Here is a 12,837-nt window from a genome sequence, read left to right as displayed (position 1 = left end):
GCATCAAGAGGGGATTCCTGCTTTACTCCATAGTGGTAGTTAAAATTCTGACAATGTTGGCTTTAAATTACCGACTAGGGCGGTGATTATTGTTCCCAAGTATTTTTGGCTGTCTTCCTTCTGGACAGAATTGTTGGTGGGTTGCTGTCATCATGTGACTAGTTCTGGCCAATGAGTGGGGATGCGAGAAGCATGTAACACTTCCAGGTAAGAGCATTTAACTGGATAAAAGACTTTTCAGAGCTCACCATCTTCCAGCATGGTAATTCAGAGTGTTCAGGATAGGGGCTGTGTGTGGCTCTTGGTTCCTGAGTGACTAGAATGAACAAAGCCCCATGCTATCCCATGATAGATATGTAAAAATAGGCAAATAAAAACATGTTTTATGCCTTTGAGATTTAGGGGTTATTTTGTTACTGCAGCATAATCTAACCTATTCTTATTGACACATCACTTCATATTAATGGTTTGCTGATTTAACAGCTTCATGAAATATACACTAGAATTATGTACTAAAATCTAACTTCCTTCCACCTGATTTGACACCACTACATTGCCACTATGGCTACTGCAAGGGCCATTTGTGTGGAATACAACATAATGAGCAGTTCCAGACTTGTAACAGTATAGGGCAAATAAGTCATCCCACTTACTGTTTTTACTTCATTGATTTTCAGGTTAATGGAAACTTGAGAAATGGGACTTGAAAACTATACAGCTTAAGTGACTGCATGAGGATGCCAGTTAATAAGTGGCCTGGGTGGCTCAGTCAGTTGAGCATCCGACTCTCGATTTTGGCTCAGGTCATGATCCCAGGGTTGTGAGATCAAGGGCCACATTGGGTTCATGCAGAGCACAAAGCTTGCTTGAAATTCTCTCTCTGCCCCTCCCCTGCTCATATTCTCTCTCTCTCTCACTGCTTCCCTCTCTCTCTCTCTCTCTCTCTCTCAAAATAAATAAATAAACTTTAAAAAAATTAAGTGGAAACACTGGGATTTTAACTCTTGTCTCCTGACTCCATGTGTGGGACTAACTCAACTGTACCACATTTCCTTTGGCATCTTTACTCTGAATGGAAGTCTCTTTTTGTTTCTTTCCATTTGTTCTAATCAGGTTTCTCTTAAGTGGGGGAATAGTATACTAATCAGCTCCTTGTCATTATTAGTTTTTTGCAGTCTGGTTGTTCAAACAAAAATGCAGCTGGCAGAAACCTTCCACCATGTGCTCTTGGGGCAGTGGAGTCACTCTAGAAGTCTAGGAGATGCCAGCCACTAGGACTAATAGACTGGAGGCCAGCCCTCTGGTCAGCCCTGAACTCCTATACTCTGCCTTGGTTGTCAGTCTTGGCCCTGATCTTGGAGAAGCTGACAGCCTCTGCAACTCGTAATATGGCAAAGTACCTGGCCCATGAAGTGTGGGGACAGGGAGAGCAGCAGGAAAGTGTCCCCACAGCATTATCCAGCTACTCTCCCAGAGAGTCTGAGAGCTAGCCTCTTCCTCTCACATTGCCACCTCTCTTTCCTTTCCTTCCAGGTTTTCCCTTTCGGTAAAGTTTTGCTTTGAGTTGATCAGCCTCCTTTTCTTAATTGGTTTCATATGAATGAAATTGCCCTGTTTTCTGCATCACTGATACCAATGCTGTCAGTTGGGCTGAGGCACAAGGACTCAAAATCTAAGCAGAAAAGCCCTACCATCCAGGGTCTTCAGAGTTGACTCACAGAGAATCCCTCTCTGTCCTCTCCCCAGTTAACACACTACACGCAGATAGTACAACGCTTCAGAAATCACCTGTGTGGTCCCTGAGTCTCCAGAGCTCTCCTGTGAATGCATGTGGTGATGCCCACACCAATATTTGGAGGTGAAATGACATCAGAGTGCCTCCCTCTGATGTCCTCACTTCACCACAGAAGGCACACCGGGCAAACATAGGGCATGGCCATGTCTCCAGGATCTGCCAGTGGGACCTCAGCTCCCACAGAGTGTCCATCCTCTTCTCCCCTGAGGTCTGCATACCTGATACCCATTTCTCTGTCAGCAGAATGGACATGGATTATTCTTTTCAAGAACTTTCTTACCACTATGGAGGGTCTGATGCTGAATTCTCATACTGGGAAGGAGTAAGCTTTCGGGCTGACAGCTAGGAAGACCCGGCTGGTTCACCCTTTCAAGGGCTCACCTCAGGACTAGAAAAAGTAGCAGGTAAGAAAGGGAAGAAGAGAAGGCATAGCATTCTCCTGTTTCTTCTCCTCTCTTTCCAAACCAAGACTCCCGAAGCTGCGGTTAGGTCACAAGGTAAACTTAGCAGTTGTGGGCACACTGCTAAGGCTTGCAGGGCCTAGTTATACAGGGTCTTGTAGTTTTCAGACCTCCATTTCATGCATACCTGACCAGGAAAATCATCATACTGTGCATTTTCATGGCATCGTGGACATCTCCTTCAGTACATTTTGCTTTTTCACGGAAGCAATTTCACATAGATTTGTAGGATTATTTGACCAGTGTCTTTCTCCCTCATTAGACTCAGCTACTTAAAGTCAGAGACCATACAATTTTCCCTAGCTTAGAAAAGAGTAGGCACTTGATAAATATTTGTTGAATGGATGAATTAATCTTCGGTGCTGACATAGCAAGAGAGAATAAGCTTAAGCTACAGCAAGAAGGATTAGCTCAGCACTACTCTGGAGCCCACTGCCTGGTTTTAAATCCTGGCTCTGCAACTTACTTCCTGGGAGACCCTAGGCAAATATCACTGTGCTGTCTCATTTTATAGTTCTCAAGGGTGGAAATACACTGTACTACTGCTCCACATGTTTGTTCTGAGGATTATATGAGATGATATATGTAACACATTTCAGACAGTCTCAATATAAATGTTCAGTAACTATTAGCTAACTACAGCTTGCTCACAGATGGAGGGTAGCTGAGGGAAAAGTTTTGATTTTTGTCTTTGCAAGATACAGGAGGAGAGGTATAATACCTTCTACTTATCCAAGGAGGTGGTTTTCATAGTTAATTAAAAAAGATTGTTTAACTATAATTTCTTAACAAAGACATTGGCCATACCTAGAAATAGTGTCTCCATAAGAACATCATCCTGGTTACTATAAACAATGACATAGTTTAAGGAGCCAGGATGGAAACCATGGAAATCTTTGGCAACAGACAACTAATCATAAGTATCTAAGACCAAAAAGGACAAAGTGGGCATCCCAATAAAATCCTATTTAAATAATTTTAAAAAACCCTCCAGATGTGATATATAGCAGCCTGATATACATCACAGAGCTCTTCCAAAGAAAGAGAGTCCAGGTGAAGTGCAAGGTTAGAAGAATGCAGAGTTTGGAACCAGAATGCCTAGGCTTGCATCCCAGGTAACCCATTACTTGCCATGTATCTTGGTTACTTCATCTCTCTCAGTTTCAGCTTCCTCATCTGTAAAATGGGAATGTTAATAGGATACCAGTTTTCCAAAGCTATTCCTAGGATTGAATGTATAATATCACACAGTAAATACTGCATTAAATATTAGGTCTAATTAAAACAATTTTTAAAAACCACAATTGTGTAACACAAAGCCTATTCATAGCTAACGGACAAAAAATAGTCCTTTTTTTTTTTTTCAACGTTTATTTATTTTTGGGACAGAGAGAGACAGAGCATGAACTGGCGAGGGGCAGAGAGAGAGGGAGACACAGAATCAGAAACAGGCTCCAGTCTCTGAGCCATCAGCCCAGAGCCCGACACAGGGCTCGAACTCACGGACCGGGAGATCGTGACCTGGCTGAAGTCAGACGCTTAACCGACTGCGCCACCCAGGCGCCCCAATAGTCCTTTTTTAAATCATAGAAAATAGATAGTAGTTTGGCTCTACAGTTAAAGACATAGATGGGCCAACCTCAGAAGACCAGTTACAAGGGGGTTCAGGAAAGAGGTTTGAAGAAGCAATGGGATACAGAATGACTAAATGCCACCACAGGGTCTCTTGTGCGGAGCTGATGTTTAGCAGTCAGGTTGACCAGATGACTCCCTCTTGATGTCATTCCACTTCCTTCTTTGTGTTTCCAGAGTATTCTGCCTGCCCAGCTTCCCTTAGCTCCATGTGCTACACATACCTTTCTATAAACTACTTTTCTGCTTAAATCAGACAAGATGCAATTCCTACTATTTACAATGCAAAGTTCCAGCTAATAATGCAAACTCCCCAAACCTACTAAGTCAGACTCTGGATTTTTAGAAGCACCTCAGGTAATTCTTACACCTACTGAAATTTGAGGGCCTCTGCTATTGTGGACTCTGAGACACATTCCAGAAACTCTCTGATTCTCTGGTTGTCTGGGTGTATGAACTCCTGGGCCCACTCCATGTTGTCAGATCTACTAGGCACAGTTTTCAGAGGCTGAAGCCATCTTTATAATGTGGAGAGAACAGTAGAGCAGAGACCTGAACCTTCCTCTTTTCCCTTCCCCTCACACCTGTACATCACACTCTCATCTGCCGTAGGTGTGGCACCTGAGCCTGGGGTGCTTGTAGCAGTCCATAACAAGGGAACTGACACTTTTCTTGGTAAAAGTAACTCTATGTTTTCCAGGAGCCCTGATCACATTGCTGGGGGAGAAAATCATGATACTCTGTTTTTCATGGACAACTTTTCAACAACTTTCCAGCAAGTCAATTATGATGTTATGGACTATGTAATATTAGTCTCCCATTTAAAACAAGATTCACCCTCTTCCCATCCTTCTCCAAATGGGACAAGGGAAATAAATTATGTTATAAGTGCCCAAGTTATTTCTCTAATGACCAATAACATTTTTAACAAGACAGTAAAAAATGTGTATCCCCTCATAATGGCAATGTATTGGCAGGCTTCCCTCAGGCTGAGATCTGCTGAGCTCAGCAGAGTGGGCATAGTGGTGGCCCCCTGGCCTGAGGGAGTCACACCCAGCCCTGGCAGAACCTAGGCAGAGCACGTAGGAAGGGCAGAACTGTGTTGGCTATTTTGGGAGGACATGGGCAGCTCTGTTGAGATGGAGATAAGCAGAGAGGACGGAAATGGTTCTCAGACTGAACAGCCAGTAGGGACCTGGGAACAGTCTCACACCTCTGCCATGACTGAATCTCACTGCTGGTTTCCCTGCCCTAGATCTCCTACATGGCATCTGCATCTGTCTTCTTAAAATACCACTTGCATCAGGTTAATTCTTCCTCTTCAAAACCTCCACAGCGGTATAAAATGAGTCCCAAACTACCTAGTTAGTTGTTCAAAACCCACCACAGCCTGTCTCAACTTGTTTCCCCAAATTTGGCTCCTGCATTTCCCATGAACCTTCTCAAATACTCATACACCTTCCACTCAAGCAAAACGAACCCTTACTCTCTTCCCAGTTAATTTCCCACATAGTTACCTCCAGGCTTTTGCTGTCAGGATTTCCCATTCTGCTCCTGAGCTCTATTCTCCCTGACCTGGCCTTTCCTTTCCAACTTTTCAAATCCTGTGCTTGCCTGAAGGTGGATCTTCATTGCTCTATGTCTACCATCACCAACATGGACCTTTGCTCCTTCATTGTCAGTCCTTAACAGCTGTCTGGGTGGAAAGAGACACACAGTCTGGAGGCAGAGAGCATGGGTTCAAATCCAGCTGTGCCACTTATTAGCTGTGTGATTTCTCTAAATTTTGTTGGCTCTACAACCTGGGAGGCTTTTCCTATGATTGGGGATAATGCACATAAAATGTCTCCCATGAAGTATGGCACACAGTAGGTGCACAGGAAGTAGTAGCTAGCAGTAAGAGCAGCACTTACTACCTTGAGTTCTTAAATCTTATCTGTGTAAGGGTTAACAACCCAATATGACTCTTGGTGTCTTCACTATACTACCCCCAACCATGGTAGCTCACTTCCCAGTTCTTAGAATGGACTCAGAAAATATTTTCTGGGGTCTCTGGGTGTTTTTGCTATGAGTTCACTGGTTTTTCCTAATCAAAAAGAAGGTGATGAGGCCTGAGACCAGCTTTGCTCAGCTGATAAGCCAGCTTCACAGAGCCTGGAGACAAATTCATACAGCAGTCTTAGAATGAAATCAGTGCATGCTTCTGAGAAGGGAAGCCCTTGAGAGTTATAGTCTTGATCTGAAAGCCAGAGCTTTCTCTGCAGAGCTGCCTGAGAACACCAGCAGCTTGCTAAGGAAACCACTTGGTTGTCAAAACACATCCCAGCTTCTCCTGTCAGAGGTGTCAGCCAGCATCTTAGCGAATGGCAGAGCAAGCTCTTGGGAGTTCAATGCTGATAAATGATTTGTAAATGTCACGTAGACCCTAGAGGTGGATGCCAGTGCAGATGGAAGTCACTTCTATTACAAAGCTATGGAAAATTGTGAAACTTCCAGCTTTCTTGTATAAGCTCATGTACCATATTTTTAAATTTATGAGCAGTAAAAATTACTATATATCCACTTGTCCATACCACACCCCAATAATAAGACCTCTCTTTACACGAGAAATAATTCCCAATGCTTTTTTAGTCTTCAAGACCAATAATCTTATTGCACCCTTTACCTCGTCCAGGTATGCTTCCTCTCTGGTTGCTATTGATTCGACCAATCAACCAACAAGTATTTATTATGTTTCACCATGTGTCCAGAACTCTGTCAGGGCTGAGGAAGACAACAGAAGAAAACATGGCCTCTGTCCTCAAGGAAATTTTTTAAAATCCAGTTTTCCTGTCAAAACTGCATTGCCCAAGACCTTCTGCTGGCCTTCATTCAGTAGTCAGTCAGCCAGGAAATATTTATTAAACACCGCTGTGTGCCTGAGATACAGAGGGTGAATGAGCCAGACAAGGTCCTGGTTCTCACAGAGCTTACATTCTAGTAGGAGAAACAGGCAATGAGCAAGTCTACAGGTATTATAAGTTCAGAAAATGGCAAATGCTACAAATAAATTAGGTAAAAGACAGGTAGCTGGGACTGGAGGGGCTGGAGGCCAGAGAAAGCCCTCCTGAAGAAGTGGCATGACTAATCTGTCAAAAGAACTAAGAAAAGAAAAGATGCTTAGAAACCCCTTCCAGAAAGGGGCTGCCTATAAACCCTGGAGAAATACAAAGGATGTGAAAATTAACTCTATGTCTCTTGGTCAAGGGCTCTACTTTATTCTCAGCACTAAGCACAGTCCCTGGTACATAGAAGATGCTGAATGATAGTGATGCATAATATTATTCACAATTTACTACATGACAGGCAATGGAGTGGGTACCTGCCATGCGCAGTCATTTCTCAGTCACCATATGAGGAAGGCACTGCTATCCCTACATGACAGACACAAAGAGGTTTTCATATAAAATAAGCTAGAGCGACAATGCAAACCCCAGCAGTCTATTTCCAGACCAGTTGGTCTTTTACACTATAATGCATGTAGGCATGAGTGAATGAATGAATGATCATCCACATGATCTTCAATCTCATTAATGTCTAGGATGGATACAGAGGGGGAGGTTACATACTTCAGGCTTTGCATTGTTGGAATCCATATATTAAATTGCACCTGCAACAAAGCTACATCCAAATGTTCACACTGTTTCCAGTATCCAACCAAATAGCCACTTGTCTGAGACAAAAGGCTGAGAGAGGTTTCATTTCTGAGTTTGGACAAATCAAACAGTGAAAGAAATGCGTTTATTTCATCCTGTGTAGCTCATCAGTTCACATGAAATTTTTGTGAACTGGTAGATCAAAATTTTTTTCTTTATCACTATAAACTGTAATATTGAAAAATAACGTTTAGTGCCCTGTGATGGTCAAGTAAGGGCCCAGTTCCTCAGACCTGTGATGGATACAAAACTGAGATAAGGTGAGAGTCATTTAGGGAATTTTTTAGGACTTCACATGCGATGTACCAGGACAGCCTTAGTCCCACTCTGCAGCACGGGCAGTCCACCCATGGCCTCTGCTCAAAGGGAGGCTTCCTCTTGGATCCCCTGACATTTCCCTGACCAGCATACATCCCTGCCATCCTTCACATCCATCCCAAACACCTGATTCCTATATCTGTTTTTGTTTGGGCTGCTTTGTAGATCACAGGCAAATAATTTCCCCTTATCCATCTTTTTACATCTTAGAGATCTAGCCAGGCACAGGAGATTTTAATGCTTAATTAATTGCTGAAATGAATTTGATGTAGCTCCCCCTTGGATGGGCAGAGCTTATTCTAAGCTCCCTCCTGGAATTTTACATGATAATAGCAGCAAAAGCTGACCCGTGCTGAGGGCTTACTGCCTAACAAACATTTGTGTTGTTTATGGCATTTGTCTATGACAACTCTGGAAAAAGGCCATATTATTATTCCTAATTTATAATTGGAAAAAACAACAAGCCCTTTAGAAAAGTATCACTTACATTTGGTAACATTGCCTGATAAATGACAAAACTAGGATTCCAACTCAGATCTTCCTACCTCCAAACCTCTCACTTAACCAAATGCTTGACTACCTTGGTGCCTTCTCATCCACTAGCCCTGAGGTTCCTCTTTATGCCTTTCTGACCCCCTTTCACTGGAGGCCCCTACATCCTAGCCCTCTGTCTTCAACTTCCTGGGGCACAACTCTCCCCAGCTATTCTCTAAAGGCCTTAAATATTCTCTATTCCCACAATTCTTTAACCCATTCTGCTACCCAGCATTCCACTGCCAAGTTCTGCCTTCCCCCACTCCCTTTCCTAGACTGTAAGATTATAGTTAAATTGCATTTGACTTAACTAGTTCATGCTGAAGTGTGAGTGACTGCCAGCCACTTAAAGTTCAGTGGGAATTTTCCATTTGATAAGAGGATATCTATCAACTCAAAGAACTCAGTCTGAATGTGTTTCCAAAGACGGATTTCAAAATGTTTTGAGCAATGGCAGTATTTCCTAGTTACACACATAGCCTTCTCCAGGATGCCCCTTTGAACACTTATTTATTTGTGTGTCAAAAGGTCTGTACGTATACATTTGCTTAAAAAAAAACTCTAATGAGTTTATGGTCAGACTTTATTCACATATTCTTTATCAGACAATTCAATTGTGTCATCAATGTATACTTTTCATCATGATCCTATCATTGTTCCTTTTTCCAGGTTAGTCTCTAAGATATGGTGTCCACACTACAAATCCCCTCTGCTGCCACAGCATGAGAGTGGTTTACACCCAACATCAGAAAGGAGTAATCAGTAATTCACAGCAGAGATGTAATCCTCAGCTTTGCCCTCTTGGAGTTTTCCCAGAAAAGACCTAAGAAACCATGCCTTGCTGGGGATGGCATCAGAGCAACCCCTTCAAAGCTGCAGAACAAAGGCCTCTGTGTGGCTCTGGGAAATTCCATTTTCCATTCAGATTCAGGTCTGGTTTGGTGGCCTCCAGCTGTCAACATCTGGAATCCATTTCCCACTTGGAAAAGCCACCCAGACAGAACTGCTTATCCCCATAATTGGGTCCAGTGATGTGGCCAAGTGAGCATGGGGATCTCCTCTGGGCTGGGAGGGGATTGGGTCAGTGCCAGATTTTCCAATTAGAAGAGTTAACCTGAGCTGAGGGCACCCAAAATTTTTTAAATAACAGTTGATATTTCAGTAAAAGCATCAAGAAAAATATTAGAACTTCTGGGGACTTTCTTAAATTTATGTTTAGGTTAATATTGTTTTTATTTGGATTACATACGAGAGAGCATCATATTATTTTCAGTACTTAAGACTTCTAATGATTTTACCCAGTGTTATGCCAGGGATTGACAACTACATTGCATTGGACTGGGGTTAGATATCACACAGAGCACCCTAATGTCTTACATATACTTAAATTCCAGCAGCTAACACAGCACAGCTCAGAAAATGTGTGGTGGCCCAATTGCACTTGGCCTTGTAGGCAACATTGCTACTGGTATGGCAGCCAACCAAGATGGCAATCCAGGGCTACCCATGAAAATGACAGCGGAGAATGATAGAAAGAAAGACCATCACCACTCCTCCCAAATCCTACCTCCACTTGGGTGATCATTCAATTCATCTTCCAAACTGGGACCTTTTGGGAATAAGGGAGAATGGAGTGTTGGAAATAATTAATAAGATTTCATTAATCAACAACAGGTATACATTGGTTGTCCTTGGCAGAGCTGATGTATATTCACTCTATCCTCACCAACACTTTTTACCCACAGTGACAACTTCTCTGGTTTTCCATGTCTGTCCCTCAGCCACCTTCTCTCCCGTTGCCACCCTGTGGCTCTTCCCTGGTTCTGAAACACTCCCCTGGATCCTTGTCCAGAGACCGCTCCATCTTTCTAATTCTAGGAGCTCCAGCTCACACTGAATGCTCTTGTCCACCTAGATTACACACGTGGTGAGTGAAAGCAGAGCAATGACAACTGCAAATACAGGCCATTCTCCCACAGCTTCCTAGATGCCAAAAAGTGTATCAGTGACTGCTCTGCAAAACTTAGTGTGGGAGGCCCAGAGTGACTGTCTTTTACTACATTGCAAAACAGCTTGCCAAGGGCTTAACAAAGCTCCCTGCCCATAACAGGTGCCTCATCAACATATTACATATGGACATCACAATGTAGCTTATTTATATGTGTAGTGTCTTAGGAGGACTGGGACATAATTCTAGGGTACAAACAAGAAGTCAAAAGAGGAGTCAATTCAGTCCAGAAAACTATCTTATTGAGTGCTCCCTGTATTCCAGGCTAATTCTAGGCACTGAGATGAATCAGAAGGTGGCGGCCAATTCCTGCTCTGAAGGAATGTTTGAGCCTGGGAGAGAGATAGGTAAACAGCTGCCATGGTGGGGGCAAATGTATTTAAGATAGGAGCACCAAAGAAGGGAGATGGCTTTGGGCTGAAGGGACTGAGTGTGGCTTCTTTAAGAAGGAGGTATTTGAGCTGTGCATTGAAGTAGGAGTAGAATTTCAACAAATAAAAATAAGAGTCAGGCATTCCAACCAAGAGGATGACTGATGGGAAGGCATACTGCTGGGGGCATAACTTTCTCCAGTTTGGTTACAAAGTGTAAGTCTTTGGAGGTACATGATGTAGAGAAAGAAATGGCTGGAAAGAAAGATCTAGCATCATATTATGGAGGACTTCCAAGTCAGGCTAAAGGGACTGGAATTATTCTGTTTAGCAGTCCTCAGATGACCTGATTATATGGGATGTCCTCTGGAAAGATTAATTTGGAAGTCATATGTAGGTGGACTGGAGGCAGACATGAAAAAAAATTTTTTAAAAGGCCATGGGGAGGCTACTATGGCCATCTAGACACCATTTTAAAACTGGTATACAGGGGCACCTGGGTGGCTCCATCATTTGAGTGTCTGACTCTTAATCTCAGGTCGGGTGTTGATCTCAGGGTCATGAGTTCCTGCACTGGGCTCCATGCTAGGCATGAAGCGTACTTAAAAATAAATAAATAAACAAATGAATGAATGAATGAATAAATAAATAAATAAATAAATAAATAAATAAAACTGGTGTCCAAATGATATGGGATTTATAGGGGCTGTAGTAAAACCAAACAAGAGCAAAAAATACATACATATATATACATACACACACACACACACACACACACATATATATATATATACAACAAGAATATAATAATGTGTACACTACAGAGAATGTACAGTCGAGGAGCATAAGCATAAACAAGAGTGGATTGTTCAACCTAGATATTCTGTGAGAAATATAGTTGACCCTTGGACAAAAAGGAGGTTAGGGGACAAACCTCCCATGCAGTTGAAAGTCTGCGTATAACTTTTGCCTCCCCCAAAACTTAACTAATGGTAGCCTACTATTGACCAGAAGTCTTGCTGATAACAGACGATTAACACATATTTTGTATGTTGTATGTTATGTGTATTATATGTTGTATTCTTAAAGTCAGCTAGAGAAAATAAAATGTTATTAAGAAAATTGTAAGGAGTAGAGAATGCGTTTGCATTACTGCACTGTATTGATCAGGAAAAATCCATGTATAAATCGACCCACACAATTCAAGCCCCTGTTGCTGAGGGTCAACTGTACTTGCCTGGCCAACTAAGCAAAAGGGACTGTGTGTGGAATTGCTTGCTTCCATTTCCCAAGTGATGCCCATTTAAAAGATGCAGATTATTGCAGTAATAGAAAATTTAATCAGCTGGGGAAGAAAGCAAGCAAGCATGTTGTGCTATGACTGGCATGGATTACTGGGACATACCCATTCAGGTTTTAGTGATCTCACTTGTTCATAATCCATGCCAAGGGGACAGATGTTTGCACTCCTTGGAGCAAAGCTGCCATGTAAATCGGAAATTTTATTATTGCAGTAATCTGGAAAATTATAATAAATATTACATTGCAATGGTATCACGTTATAAATACTCAGAAGTTCCAAAAGAGCAGTTCTTTCACTGGAACACAATTTACACATCACCAAAAATGAAACCAAAGAAGTAGTCTTCCAATGTCTCAGAAGACCAATCACTATAAAACTGAAAACAAAACAAAAAAGGTAAACTTCATTCTTTCTATGTGAAAACAAACATTTAGCAGATTATTACTGATCTCTCACTATATTGGAGCACCTGGCTTGATGTATGCAAAGGCCGCGTGCAAGGGGCTGAGAGCCATGGCCAGGCACAAGATGTCTCGCAACCTGACAGAGAAGACTGGGCACTAGAGACAGAGTTACATGTGACATGACAGGGCTGTGGGAAGTGGCAGGAGGGTTCATAGGCAGGAGGACAGGGATGACTTATACTAACAAGCACTAAGTCTATGTCCTCCCCTTCACACTGCTTCTGAAGATCACTTCTAGGAATCCTGACTCAACTCC

This window comes from Felis catus, chromosome B4 (assembly GCF_018350175.1).
Source record: "Felis catus isolate Fca126 chromosome B4, F.catus_Fca126_mat1.0, whole genome shotgun sequence".
In the NCBI taxonomy this organism is placed as follows: domain Eukaryota; kingdom Metazoa; phylum Chordata; class Mammalia; order Carnivora; family Felidae; genus Felis; species Felis catus.
This window is presented reverse-complemented; position numbering follows the sequence as displayed.